The 11,897-nt window shown below is 48.8% G+C and overlaps 1 long non-coding RNA gene across 2 annotated transcripts in view; it reads left to right on the top strand.

Annotated features, from left to right (window-relative positions):
- Positions 1-2,530: 2,530 nt before the first annotated feature.
- Positions 2,531-11,897, top strand: part of LOC137095777 (uncharacterized) — an 82,314-nt gene continuing 72,947 nt past the window's right edge. For both annotated transcript variants that reach the window (XR_010908913.1, XR_010908914.1), the window contains exon 1: positions 2,531-2,675. This is a non-coding gene — a long non-coding RNA (uncharacterized lncRNA). The remainder of the gene's footprint in view (positions 2,676-11,897) is intronic.

Below are 11,897 nucleotides of genomic sequence, written 5' to 3'. Positions count from 1 at the left end.
TGGGTAGTTGAATGTGTATATACCGAATCTGTTGATAAGGCGGGCTAACTGTATTTATACAATACAACGGTGTTCAATTTGTCTTTCTCACTCATGCTTTTGATTGGTGCAACTGTATAATATTCCCTAGAAGTTGGGGTAGTAACATTGAGCCCTTGTCTTCAGCCAGATGACCGGGGACTCATGAATGGCATCCCAGTGCTTAGAGGCACCTGACAAGGCCCTGAGGCTCTGCACTTCATCCAGACACCCCTTGAGCCTGGGAGCGAAGTGCAACTAGAGTTGGATTGAGACCGACTGGTGATTGTGGTTACACTCCCAATCAATGCAGTTTGAACTGCATGATATAGTCAGCGTAGACTATATGCACTTCAGATTGCATTATTTGGCAGTGTAGATCTAGGCTGTGACGCAGTTTTCATGGAACCCCCCCCCCCCCCTCCCGCTATGCCAGCTCCCCTGGCTGCCGGTCCATCTCCGATCCCAATTCAAAGTGTTGGTTTTGACCTATAAAGCTCTATACCAGCGGTTCTCAACCTGGGGGTCGCGACCCCCGGGGGGTCCTTTGGCCATTTTCTGGGGGTCGCCAAGCTGCATTGGCTAGCCACGCCCCCTCCAAAATGGCGGCCGACCCACAAGCCAATGGCACTCCTGATAGGGATAGTGGCAGCCCTTTCCCAGCCCAGCAATAATCGCATGCCTTCCCGGGGCGGCGGAGGCAGCGGCGTCCTACCTCTGAACACCTCCATCGTCGAGCTGCTGCTGCAGGCCTAGAGGAGCAGCTGCAACCCAGCAGTAGCAGCTCGACGGAGGCTGATGGAAGTCCTCCCCTGCCTGCGAATGGCTCCTGGAAAACTGGGAGAGGAGGCCTTTCCTCCGCTCTCTCTCTCTCTCTCTCGGCAGAGCAACCCAGCTAGAGAGAGAGGAAGATAAAGGGTGCGCCAGCTGCGGCCGTACCTCGTGAAGGCAGATCTGGCCGGGGTGGTCCACGCCTTGGTCACCTCTAGAATGGATTACTGCAATGCGCTCTACGTGGGGCTGCCCTTGAAGTCGGCTCGGAAACTTCAATTGGTCCAGCGGGCAGCAGCCAGGATGCTAACCGGGGCTCATTATCAAGAGAGGTCTACCCCTCTGTTTAAGGAGCTCCACTGGCTGCCATTTACTTTCCGAGCCCAATTCAAGGCGCAGGTGCTCACCTACAAAGCCCTGAACGGTTTGGGACCACCCTACCTGCGTGACCGCATCTCCATCTACGAACCCACACGCTCACTCCGGTCATCTGGGGAGGCCCTGCTCGTGATCCCACCCACGCCGCAAGCGCGCTTGGTGGGGACACAGGACAGGGCCTTCTCTGTGGCGGCCCCCCGACTTTGGAATGCCCTTCCAAAAGATCTCCGACAGGCCCCTACTCTAGCAGTTTTCAGAAGGAACCTAAAAACCTGGCTGTTCCGATGTGCCTTCGCAGATTAGGAATCCCCCATCCCAAGTCCTAGAAGCACTTTAGTACAACCGATGTTACTGCACACCATACCTCTAATCCTACGTTCCTCCTGCCATTTCAGCACTTTAACCCCTGTACCCCATTGCGCCGGCCGAACCAGTTTTAATAGTGTCTTGATGTAGTTATTGTTGTTATTTTGCTTAATTGTTTGATTTGCTTTGCTTATTATTGTGCTATGTTTTATTGTATTGTGTTTGGAGGCTTCGGCCTGTGTAAGCCGCATCGAGTCCTGCGGGAGATGCTAGCGGGGTACAAATAAAGTTAATAATAATAATAATAATAATAATAATGGGTATGCAGGGAAAGGGCGAAGGAAAGAAAGGTGTCCATGGAGTGAGGGAGAAAAAAGGAAAAGCACGCACAAGATCATAGAATCATAGAATCAAAGAGTTGGAAGAGACCTCATGGGCCATCCAGTCCAACCCCCTGCCAAGAAGCAGGAATATTGCATTCAAATCACCCCTGACAGATGGCCATCCAGCCTCTGCTTAAAAGCTTCCAAAGAGGGAGCCTCCACCACACTCTGGGGCAGAGAGTTCCACTGCTGAACGGCTCTCACAGTCAGGAAGTTCTTCCTCATGTTCAGGTGGAATCTCCTCTCTTGTAGTTTGATGAGAGAGAAGGAGAGAAAGGCACACGGGGGCAAGGGAGGGGGGTGGAAAGGCACACATGGGGTGAGGGAGAAGGGGGAAAGGGTCCACGCAGGGTGAGGGAGAAGAAAGGTGAACGAGGGTCAAGGGAGGAGAAAAGGGCGCGCACATGGCAAGGGAGAGGGAGAAAAAAGGGCACACGGGGCGAGGAAGAAGAAAATCAACGGGTCTGGGGCAAGGGAGAAGGAGGGAAAGGTGTGCAGGAAGAAAGAGCAGAGGAAAGAAAGGGGCAAGGAAAGAGGAGGAAAAGACAACGGGGTTGCTATGCAGAGAATGGATGCCCTTCTTTCAGCCCCACACCTGCCTGGCATCATCCTCCCTGGAGCAGCACGTGCTGGGCTGCAGCCGCTCCTGTAGGCGGGCCCAGGAAAGGAGGAGAGCCATCCCCAGGCCAACGGAGAAGCTGCAAAGGGAGAAGCTCCCTGCTGCAAACGGCCCCTGAGTTGTTGCAGCAGCGTTTGCAGGCGCCTCCCAGGGGATAGCTGTGGCAGGAAGGAAATCCCAGGCAGCTCCCAATCTCCAAGGTCAGTTTTCCCCAGAGCCCCCAGTATTCCCTTTGTGTTCATGGGTGTTCTCTGTGCCAAGTTTAGTGCAATTTCATGGCTGTTGGGGTTTCAGAATGCTCTCTGAATGCAGAGAACTATAAATCCCAGGCAGCTCCCAATCTCCAAGGTCTGTTTTCCCCAGAGACCCCAGTATTCTCTTTCTGTTCATGGGTGTTCTCTGTGCCAAGTTTAGTGCAATTTCATGGCTGTTGGGGTTTCAGAATGCTCTCTGAATGCAGAGAACTATAAATCCCAGGCAGCTCCCAATCTCCAAGGTCTGTTTTCCCCAGAGACCCCAGTATTCTCTTTCTGTTCATGGGTGTTCTCTGTGCCAAGTTTAGTGCAATTCCATGGCTGTTGGGGTTTCACAATGCTGTTTGCTTGCAGAAAACTATAAATCCCAGGCAGCTCCCAATCTCCAAGGTCTGTTTTCCCCAGAGCCCCCAGTATTCTCTTTGTGTTCATGGGTGTTCTCTGTGCCAAGTTTAGTGCAATTCCATGGCTGTTGGGTTTTCAGAATGCTCTCTGATTGCACAGAACTATAAATCCCAGGCAGCTCCCAATCTCCAAGGTCTGTTTTCCCCAGAGCCCCCAGTATTCTCTTTGTGTTCATGGGTGTTCTCTGTGCCAAGTTTAGTGCAATTCCATGGCTGTTGGGGTTTCAGAATGCTCTCTGATTGCAGAGAACTATAAATCCCAGGCAGCTCCCAATCTCCAAGGTCTGTTTTCCCCAGAGCGCCCAGTATTCTCTTTATGTTCATGGGTGTTCTCTGTGCCAAGTTTAGTGCAATTCCATGGCTGTTGGGGTTTCAGAATGCTCTCCGATTGCAGAGAACTATAAATCCCAGGCAGCTCCCAATCTCCAAGGTCTGTTTTCCCCAGAGCCCCTAGTATTCTCTTTGTGTTCGTGGGTGTTCTCTGTGCCAAGTTTAGTGCAATTCCATGGCTGTTGGGGTTTCAGAATGCTCTTTGATTGCAGAGAACTATAAATCCCAGGCAGCTCCCAATCCCCAAGGTCTGTTTTCCCCAGAGACCCCAGTATTCTCTTTGTGTTCATGGGTGTTCTCTGTGCCAAGTTTAGTGCAATTTCATGGCTGTTGGGGTTTCAGAATTCTCTTTGATTGCAGAGAACTATAAATCCCAGGCAGCTCCCAATCTCCAAGGTCTGTTTTCCCCAGAGCCCCCAGTATTCTCTTTGTGTTCATGGGTGTTCTCTGTGCCAAGTTTAGTGCAATTTCATGGCTGTTGGGGTTTCAGAATTCTCTTTGATTGCAGAGAACTATAAATCCCAGGCAGCTCCCAATCTCCAAGGACTGTTTTCCCCAGAGCCCCCAGTATTCTCTTTGTGTTCATGGGTGTTCTCTGTGCCAAGTTTAGTGCAATTTCATGGCTGTTGGGGTTTCAGAATGCTCTTTGATTGCAGAGAACTATAAATCCCAGGCAGCTCCCAATCTCCAAGGTCTGTTTTCCCCAGAGCCCCCAGTATTCTCTTTGTGTTCATGGGTGTTCTCTGTGCCAAGTTTAGTGCAATTCCATGGCTGTTGGGGTTTCAGAATGCTCTTTGATTGCAGAGAACTATAAATCCCAGGCAGCTCCCAATCTCCAAGGTCTGTTTTCCCCAGAGCGCCCAGTATTCTCTTTATGCTCATGGGTGTTCTCTGTGCCAAGTTTAGTGCAATTCCATGGCTGTTGGGGTTTCAGAATGCTCTCTGATTGCAGAGAACTATAAATCCCAGGCAGCTCCCAATCTCCAAGGTCTGTTTTCCCCAGAGCCCCCAGTATTCTCTTTGTGTTCGTGGGTGTTCTCTGTGCCAAGTTTAGTGCAATTCCATGGCTGTTGGGGTTTCAGAATGCTCTTTGATTGCAGAGAACTATAAATCCCAGGCAGCTCCCAATCTCCAAGGTCTGTTTTCCCCAGAGCCCCTAGTATTCTCTTTGTGTTCGTGGGTGTTCTCTGTGCCAAGTTTAGTGCAATTCCATGGCTGTTGGGGTTTCAGAATGCTCTTTGATTGCAGAGAACTATAAATCCCAGGCAGCTCCCAATCTCCAAGGTCTGTTTTCCCCAGAGCCCCTAGTATTCTCTTTGTGTTCGTGGGTGTTCTCTGTGCCAAGTTTAGTGCAATTCCATGGCTGTTGGGGTTTCAGAATGCTCTTTGATTGCAGAGAACTATAAATCCCAGGCAGCTCCCAATCTCCAAGGTCTGTTTTCCCCAGAGCGCCCAGTATTCTCTTTATGTTCATGGGTGTTCTCTGTGCCAAGTTTAGTGCAATTCCATGGCTGTTGGGGTTTCAGAATGCTCTCTGATTGCAGAGAACTATAAATCCCAGGCAGCTCCCAATCTCCAAGGTCTGTTTTCCCCAGAGCCCCCAGTATTCTCTTTATGTTCGTGGGTGTTCTCTGTGCCAAGTTTAGTGCAATTCCATGGCTGTTGGGGTTTCACAGTGCTCTCTGATTGCAGAGAACTATAAATCCCAGGCAGCTCCCAATCTCCAAGGTCTGTTTTCCCCAGAGCCCCCAGTATTCTCTTTGTGTTCATGGGTGTTCTCTGTGCCAAGTTTAGTGCAATTCCATGGCTGTTGGGGTTTCAGAATGCTCTCTGATTGCAGAGAACTATAAATCCCAGGCAGCTCCCAATCTCCAAGGTCTGTTTTCCCCAGAGCCCCCAGTATTCTCTTTGTGTTCATGGGTGTTCTCTGTGCCAAGTTTAGTGCAATTCCATGGCTGTTGGGGTTTCAGAATGCTCTCTGATTGCAGAGAACTATAAATCCCAGGCAGCTCCCAATCACCAAGGTCTGTTTTCCCCAGAGCCCCCAGTATTCTCTTTATGTTCGTGGGTGTTCTCTGTGCCAAGTTTAGTGCAATTCCATGGCTGTTGGGGTTTCAGAATGCTCTCTGATTGCAGAGAACTATAAATCCCAGGCAGCTCCCAATCTCCAAGGTCTGTTTTCCCCAGAGCCCCCAGTATTCTCTTTGTGTTCATGGGTGTTCTCTGTGCCAAGTTTAGTGCAATTCCATGGCTGTTGGGGTTTTAGAATGCTCTCTGATTGCAGAGAACTATAAATCCCAGGCAGCTCCCAATCTCCAAGGTCTGTTTTCCCCAGAGCCCCCAGTATTCTCTTTGTGTTCGTGGGTGTTCTCTGTGCCAAGTTTAGTGCAATTCCATGGCTGTTGGGGTTTCAGAATTCTCTTTGATTGCAGAGAACTATAAATCCCAGGCAGCTCCCAATCTCCAAGGACTGTTTTCCCCAGAGCCCCCAGTATTCTCTTTGTGTTCATGGGTGTTCTCTGTGCCAAGTTTAGTGCAATTTCATGGCTGTTGGGGTTTCAGAATGCTCTTTGATTGCAGAGAACTATAAATCCCAGGCAGCTCCCAATCTCCAAGGTCTGTTTTCCCCAGAGCCCCCAGTATTCTCTTTGTGTTCATGGGTGTTCTCTGTGCCAAGTTTAGTGCAATTCCATGGCTGTTGGGGTTTTAGAATTCTCTTTGATTGCAGAGAACTATAAATCCCAGGCAGCTCCCAATCTCCAAGGTCTGTTTTCCCCAGAGCCCCCAGTATTCTCTTTGTGTTCATGGGTGTTCTCTGTGCCAAGTTTAGTGCAATTCCATGGCTGTTGGGGTTTCAGAATGCTCTCTGATTGCAGAGAACTATAAATCCCAGGCAGCTCCCAATCTCCAAGGTCTGTTTTCCCCAGAGCCCCTAGTATTCTCTTTGTGTTCGTGGGTGTTCTCTGTGCCAAGTTTAGTGCAATTCCATGGCTGTTGGGGTTTCAGAATGCTCTTTGATTGCAGAGAACTATAAATCCCAGGCAGCTCCCAATCTCCAAGGTCTGTTTTCCCCAGAGCCCCCAGTATTCCCTTTGTGTTCATGGGTGTTCTCTGTGCCAAGTTTAGTGCAATTCCATGGCTGTTGGGGTTTCAGAATGCTCTTTGATTGCAGAGAACTATAAATCCCAGGCAGCTCCCAATCTCCAAGGTCTGTTTTCCCCAGAGCCCCCAGTATTCTCTTTGTGTTCATGGGTGTTCTCTGTGCCAAGTTTAGTGCAATTCCATGGCTGTTGGGGTTTCAGAATGCTCTCTGATTGCAGAGAACTATAAATCCCAGGCAGCTCCCAATCTCCAAGGTCTGTTTTCCCCAGAGCCCCCAGTATTCCCTTTGTGTTCATGGGTGTTCTCTGTGCCAAGTTTAGTCCAATTCCATGGCTGTTGGGGTTTCAGAATTCTCTTTGATTGCAGAGAACTATAAATCCCAGGCAGCTCCCAATCTCCAAGGTCTGTTTTCCCCAGAGCCCCCAGTATTCTCTTTGTGTTCATGGGTGTTCTCTGTGCCAAGTTTAGTGCAATTTCATGGCTGTTGGGGTTTCAGAATTCTCTTTGATTGCAGAGAACTATAAATCCCAGGCAGCTCCCAATCTCCAAGGACTGTTTTCCCCAGAGCCCCCAGTATTCTCTTTGTGTTCATGGGTGTTCTCTGTGCCAAGTTTAGTGCAATTTCATGGCTGTTGGGGTTTCAGAATGCTCTTTGATTGCAGAGAACTATAAATCCCAGGCAGCTCCCAATCTCCAAGGTCTGTTTTCCCCAGAGCCCCCAGTATTCTCTTTGTGTTCATGGGTGTTCTCTGTGCCAAGTTTAGTGCAATTCCATGGCTGTTGGGGTTTTAGAATTCTCTTTGATTGCAGAGAACTATAAATCCCAGGCAGCTCCCAATCTCCAAGGTCTGTTTTCCCCAGAGCCCCCAGTATTCTCTTTGTGTTCATGGGTGTTCTCTGTGCCAAGTTTAGTGCAATTCCATGGCTGTTGGGGTTTCAGAATGCTCTCTGATTGCAGAGAACTATAAATCCCAGGCAGCTCCCAATCTCCAAGGTCTGTTTTCCCCAGAGCCCCTAGTATTCTCTTTGTGTTCGTGGGTGTTCTCTGTGCCAAGTTTAGTGCAATTCCATGGCTGTTGGGGTTTCAGAATGCTCTTTGATTGCAGAGAACTATAAATCCCAGGCAGCTCCCAATCTCCAAGGTCTGTTTTCCCCAGAGCGCCCAGTATTCTCTTTATGTTCATGGGTGTTCTCTGTGCCAAGTTTAGTGCAATTCCATGGCTGTTGGGGTTTCAGAATGCTCTCTGATTGCAGAGAACTATAAATCCCAGGCAGCTCCCAATCTCCAAGGTCTGTTTTCCCCAGAGCCCCCAGTATTCTCTTTGTGTTCGTGGGTGTTCTCTGTGCCAAGTTTAGTGCAATTCCATGGCTGTTGGGGTTTCAGAATGCTCTTTGATTGCAGAGAACTATAAATCCCAGGCAGCTCCCAATCTCCAAGGTCTGTTTTCCCCAGAGCGCCCAGTATTCTCTTTATGTCCATGGGTGTTCTCTGTGCCAAGTTTAGTGCAATTCCATGGCTGTTGGGGTTTCAGAATGCTCTCTGATTGCAGAGAACTATAAATCCCAGGCAGCTCCCAATCTCCAAGGTCTGTTTTCCCCAGAGCCCCCAGTATTCTCTTTATGTTCGTGGGTGTTCTCTGTGCCAAGTTTAGTGCAATTCCATGGCTGTTGGGGTTTCACAGTGCTCTCTGATTGCAGAGAACTATAAATCCCAGGCAGCTCCCAATCTCCAAGGTCTGTTTTCCCCAGAGCCCCCAGTATTCTCTTTGTGTTCATGGGTGTTCTCTGTGCCAAGTTTAGTGCAATTCCATGGCTGTTGGGGTTTCAGAATGCTCTCTGATTGCAGAGAACTATAAATCCCAAGCAGCTCCCAATCTCCAAGGTCTGTTTTCCCCAGAGCCCCCAGTATTCTCTTTGTGTTCATGGGTGTTCTCTGTGCCAAGTTTAGTGCAATTCCATGGCTGTTGGGGTTTCAGAATGCTCTCTGATTGCAGAGAACTATAAATCCCAGGCAGCTTCCAATCACCAAGGTCTGTTTTCCCCAGAGCCCCCAGTATTCTCTTTATGTTCGTGGGTGTTCTCTGTGCCAAGTTTAGTGCAATTCCATGGCTGTTGGGGTTTCAGAATGCTCTCTGATTGCAGAGAACTATAAATCCCAGGCAGCTCCCAATCTCCAAGGTCTGTTTTCCCCAGAGCCCCCAGTATTCTCTTTGTGTTCATGGGTGTTCTCTGTGCTAAGTTTAGTGCTATTCCATGGCTGTTGGGGTTTCAGAATGCTCTCTGATTGCAGAGAACTATAAATCCCAGGCAGCTCCCAATCTCCAAGGTCTGTTTTCCCCAGAGCCCCCAGTATTCTCTTTGTGTTCATGGGTGTTCTCTGTGCCAAGTTTAGTGCAATTCCATGGCTGTTGGGGTTTCAGAATGCTCTCTGATTGCAGAGAACTATAAATCCCAGGCAGCTCCCAATCACCAAGGTCTGTTTTCCCCAGAGCCCCCAGTATTCTCTTTATGTTCGTGGGTGTTCTCTGTGCCAAGTTTAGTCCAATTCCATGGCTGTTGGGGTTTCAGAATGCTCTTTGATTGCAGAGAACTATAAATCCCAGGCAGCTCCCAATCTCCAAGGTCTGTTTTCCCCAGAGCCCCCAGTATTCTCTTTGTGTTCATGGGTGTTCTCTGTGCCAAGTTTAGTGCAATTTCATGGCTGTTGGGGTTTCAGAATGCTCTCTGAATGCAGAGAACTATAAATCCCAGGCAGCTCCCAATCTCCAAGGTCTGTTTTCCCCAGAGACCCCAGTATTCTCTTTGTGTTCATGGGTGTTCTCTGTGCCAAGTTTAGTGCAATTTCATGGCTGTTGGGGTTTCAGAATTCTCTTTGATTGCAGAGAACTATAAATCCCAGGCAGCTCCCAATCTCCAAGGACTGTTTTCCCCAGAGCCCCCAGTATTCTCTTTGTGTTCATGGGTGTTCTCTGTGCCAAGTTTAGTGCAATTCCATGGCTGTTGGGGTTTTAGAATTCTCTTTGATTGCAGAGAACTATAAATCCCAGGCAGCTCCCAATCTCCAAGGTCTGTTTTCCCCAGAGACCCCAGTATTCTCTTTGTGTTCATGGGTGTTCTCTGTGCCAAGTTTAGTGCAATTCCATGGCTGTTGGGGTTTCAGAATGCTCTCTGATTGCAGAGAACTATAAATCCCAGGCAGCTCCCAATCTCCAAGGTCTGTTTTCCCCAGAGCCCCTAGTATTCTCTTTGTGTTCGTGGGTGTTCTCTGTGCCAAGTTTAGTGCAATTCCATGGCTGTTGGGGTTTCAGAATGCTCTTTGATTGCAGAGAACTATAAATCCCAGGCAGCTCCCAATCTCCAAGGTCTGTTTTCCCCAGAGCGCCCAGTATTCTCTTTATGTTCATGGGTGTTCTCTGTGCCAAGTTTAGTGCAATTCCATGGCTGTTGGGGTTTCAGAATGCTCTCTGATTGCAGAGAACTATAAATCCCAGGCAGCTCCCAATCTCCAAGGTCTGTTTTCCCCAGAGCCCCCAGTATTCTCTTTGTGTTCGTGGGTGTTCTCTGTGCCAAGTTTAGTGCAATTCCATGGCTGTTGGGGTTTCAGAATGCTCTTTGATTGCAGAGAACTATAAATCCCAGGCAGCTCCCAATCACCAAGGTCTGTTTTCCCCAGAGCCCCCAGTATTCTCTTTATGTTCGTGGGTGTTCTCTGTGCCAAGTTTAGTCCAATTCCATGGCTGTTGGGGTTTCAGAATGCTCTTTGATTGCAGAGAACTATAAATCCCAGGCAGCTCCCAATCTCCAAGGTCTGTTTTCCCCAGAGCCCCCAGTATTCTCTTTGTGTTCATGGGTGTTCTCTGTGCCAAGTTTAGTGCAATTTCATGGCTGTTGGGGTTTCAGAATGCTCTCTGAATGCAGAGAACTATAAATCCCAGGCAGCTCCCAATCTCCAAGGTCTGTTTTCCCCAGAGACCCCAGTATTCTCTTTGTGTTCATGGGTGTTCTCTGTGCCAAGTTTAGTGCAATTTCATGGCTGTTGGGGTTTCAGAATTCTCTTTGATTGCAGAGAACTATAAATCCCAGGCAGCTCCCAATCTCCAAGGACTGTTTTCCCCAGAGCCCCCAGTATTCTCTTTGTGTTCATGGGTGTTCTCTGTGCCAAGTTTAGTGCAATTTCATGGCTGTTGGGGTTTCAGAATGCTCTTTGATTGCAGAGAACTATAAATCCCAGGCAGCTCCCAATCTCCAAGGTCTGTTTTCCCCAGAGCCCCCAGTATTCTCTTTGTGTTCATGGGTGTTCTCTGTGCCAAGTTTAGTGCAATTCCATGGCTGTTGGGGTTTTAGAATTCTCTTTGATTGCAGAGAACTATAAATCCCAGGCAGCTCCCAATCTCCAAGGTCTGTTTTCCCCAGAGACCCCAGTATTCTCTTTGTGTTCATGGGTGTTCTCTGTGCCAAGTTTAGTGCAATTCCATGGCTGTTGGGGTTTCAGAATGCTCTCTGATTGCAGAGAACTATAAATCCCAGGCAGCTCCCAATCTCCAAGGTCTGTTTTCCCCAGAGCCCCTAGTATTCTCTTTGTGTTCGTGGGTGTTCTCTGTGCCAAGTTTAGTGCAATTCCATGGCTGTTGGGGTTTCAGAATGCTCTTTGATTGCAGAGAACTATAAATCCCAGGCAGCTCCCAATCTCCAAGGTCTGTTTTCCCCAGAGCGCCCAGTATTCTCTTTATGTTCATGGGTGTTCTCTGTGCCAAGTTTAGTGCAATTCCATGGCTGTTGGGGTTTCAGAATGCTCTCTGATTGCAGAGAACTATAAATCCCAGGCAGCTCCCAATCTCCAAGGTCTGTTTTCCCCAGAGCCCCCAGTATTCTCTTTGTGTTCGTGGGTGTTCTCTGTGCCAAGTTTAGTGCAATTCCATGGCTGTTGGGGTTTCAGAATGCTCTTTGATTGCAGAGAACTATAAATCCCAGGCAGCTCCCAATCTCCAAGGTCTGTTTTCCCCAGAGCGCCCAGTATTCTCTTTATGTTCATGGGTGTTCTCTGTGCCAAGTTTAGTGCAATTCCATGGCTGTTGGGGTTTCAGAATGCTCTCTGATTGCAGAGAACTATAAATCCCAGGCAGCTCCCAATCTCCAAGGTCTGTTTTCCCCAGAGCCCCCAGTATTCTCTTTATGTTCGTGGGTGTTCTCTGTGCCAAGTTTAGTGCAATTCCATGGCTGTTGGGGTTTCACAGTGCTCTCTGATTGCAGAGAACTATAAATCCCAGGCAGCTCCCAATCTCCAAGGTCTGTTTTCCCCAGAGCCCCCAGTATTCTCTTTGTGTTCATGGGT

This window comes from Anolis sagrei (assembly GCF_037176765.1).
Source record: "Anolis sagrei isolate rAnoSag1 chromosome 6 unlocalized genomic scaffold, rAnoSag1.mat SUPER_6_unloc_1, whole genome shotgun sequence".
Classification (NCBI taxonomy): domain Eukaryota; kingdom Metazoa; phylum Chordata; class Lepidosauria; order Squamata; family Dactyloidae; genus Anolis; species Anolis sagrei.
Note: the sequence above shows the minus strand (reverse complement) of the source record. Positions and strands in the feature narration are given on the sequence as shown.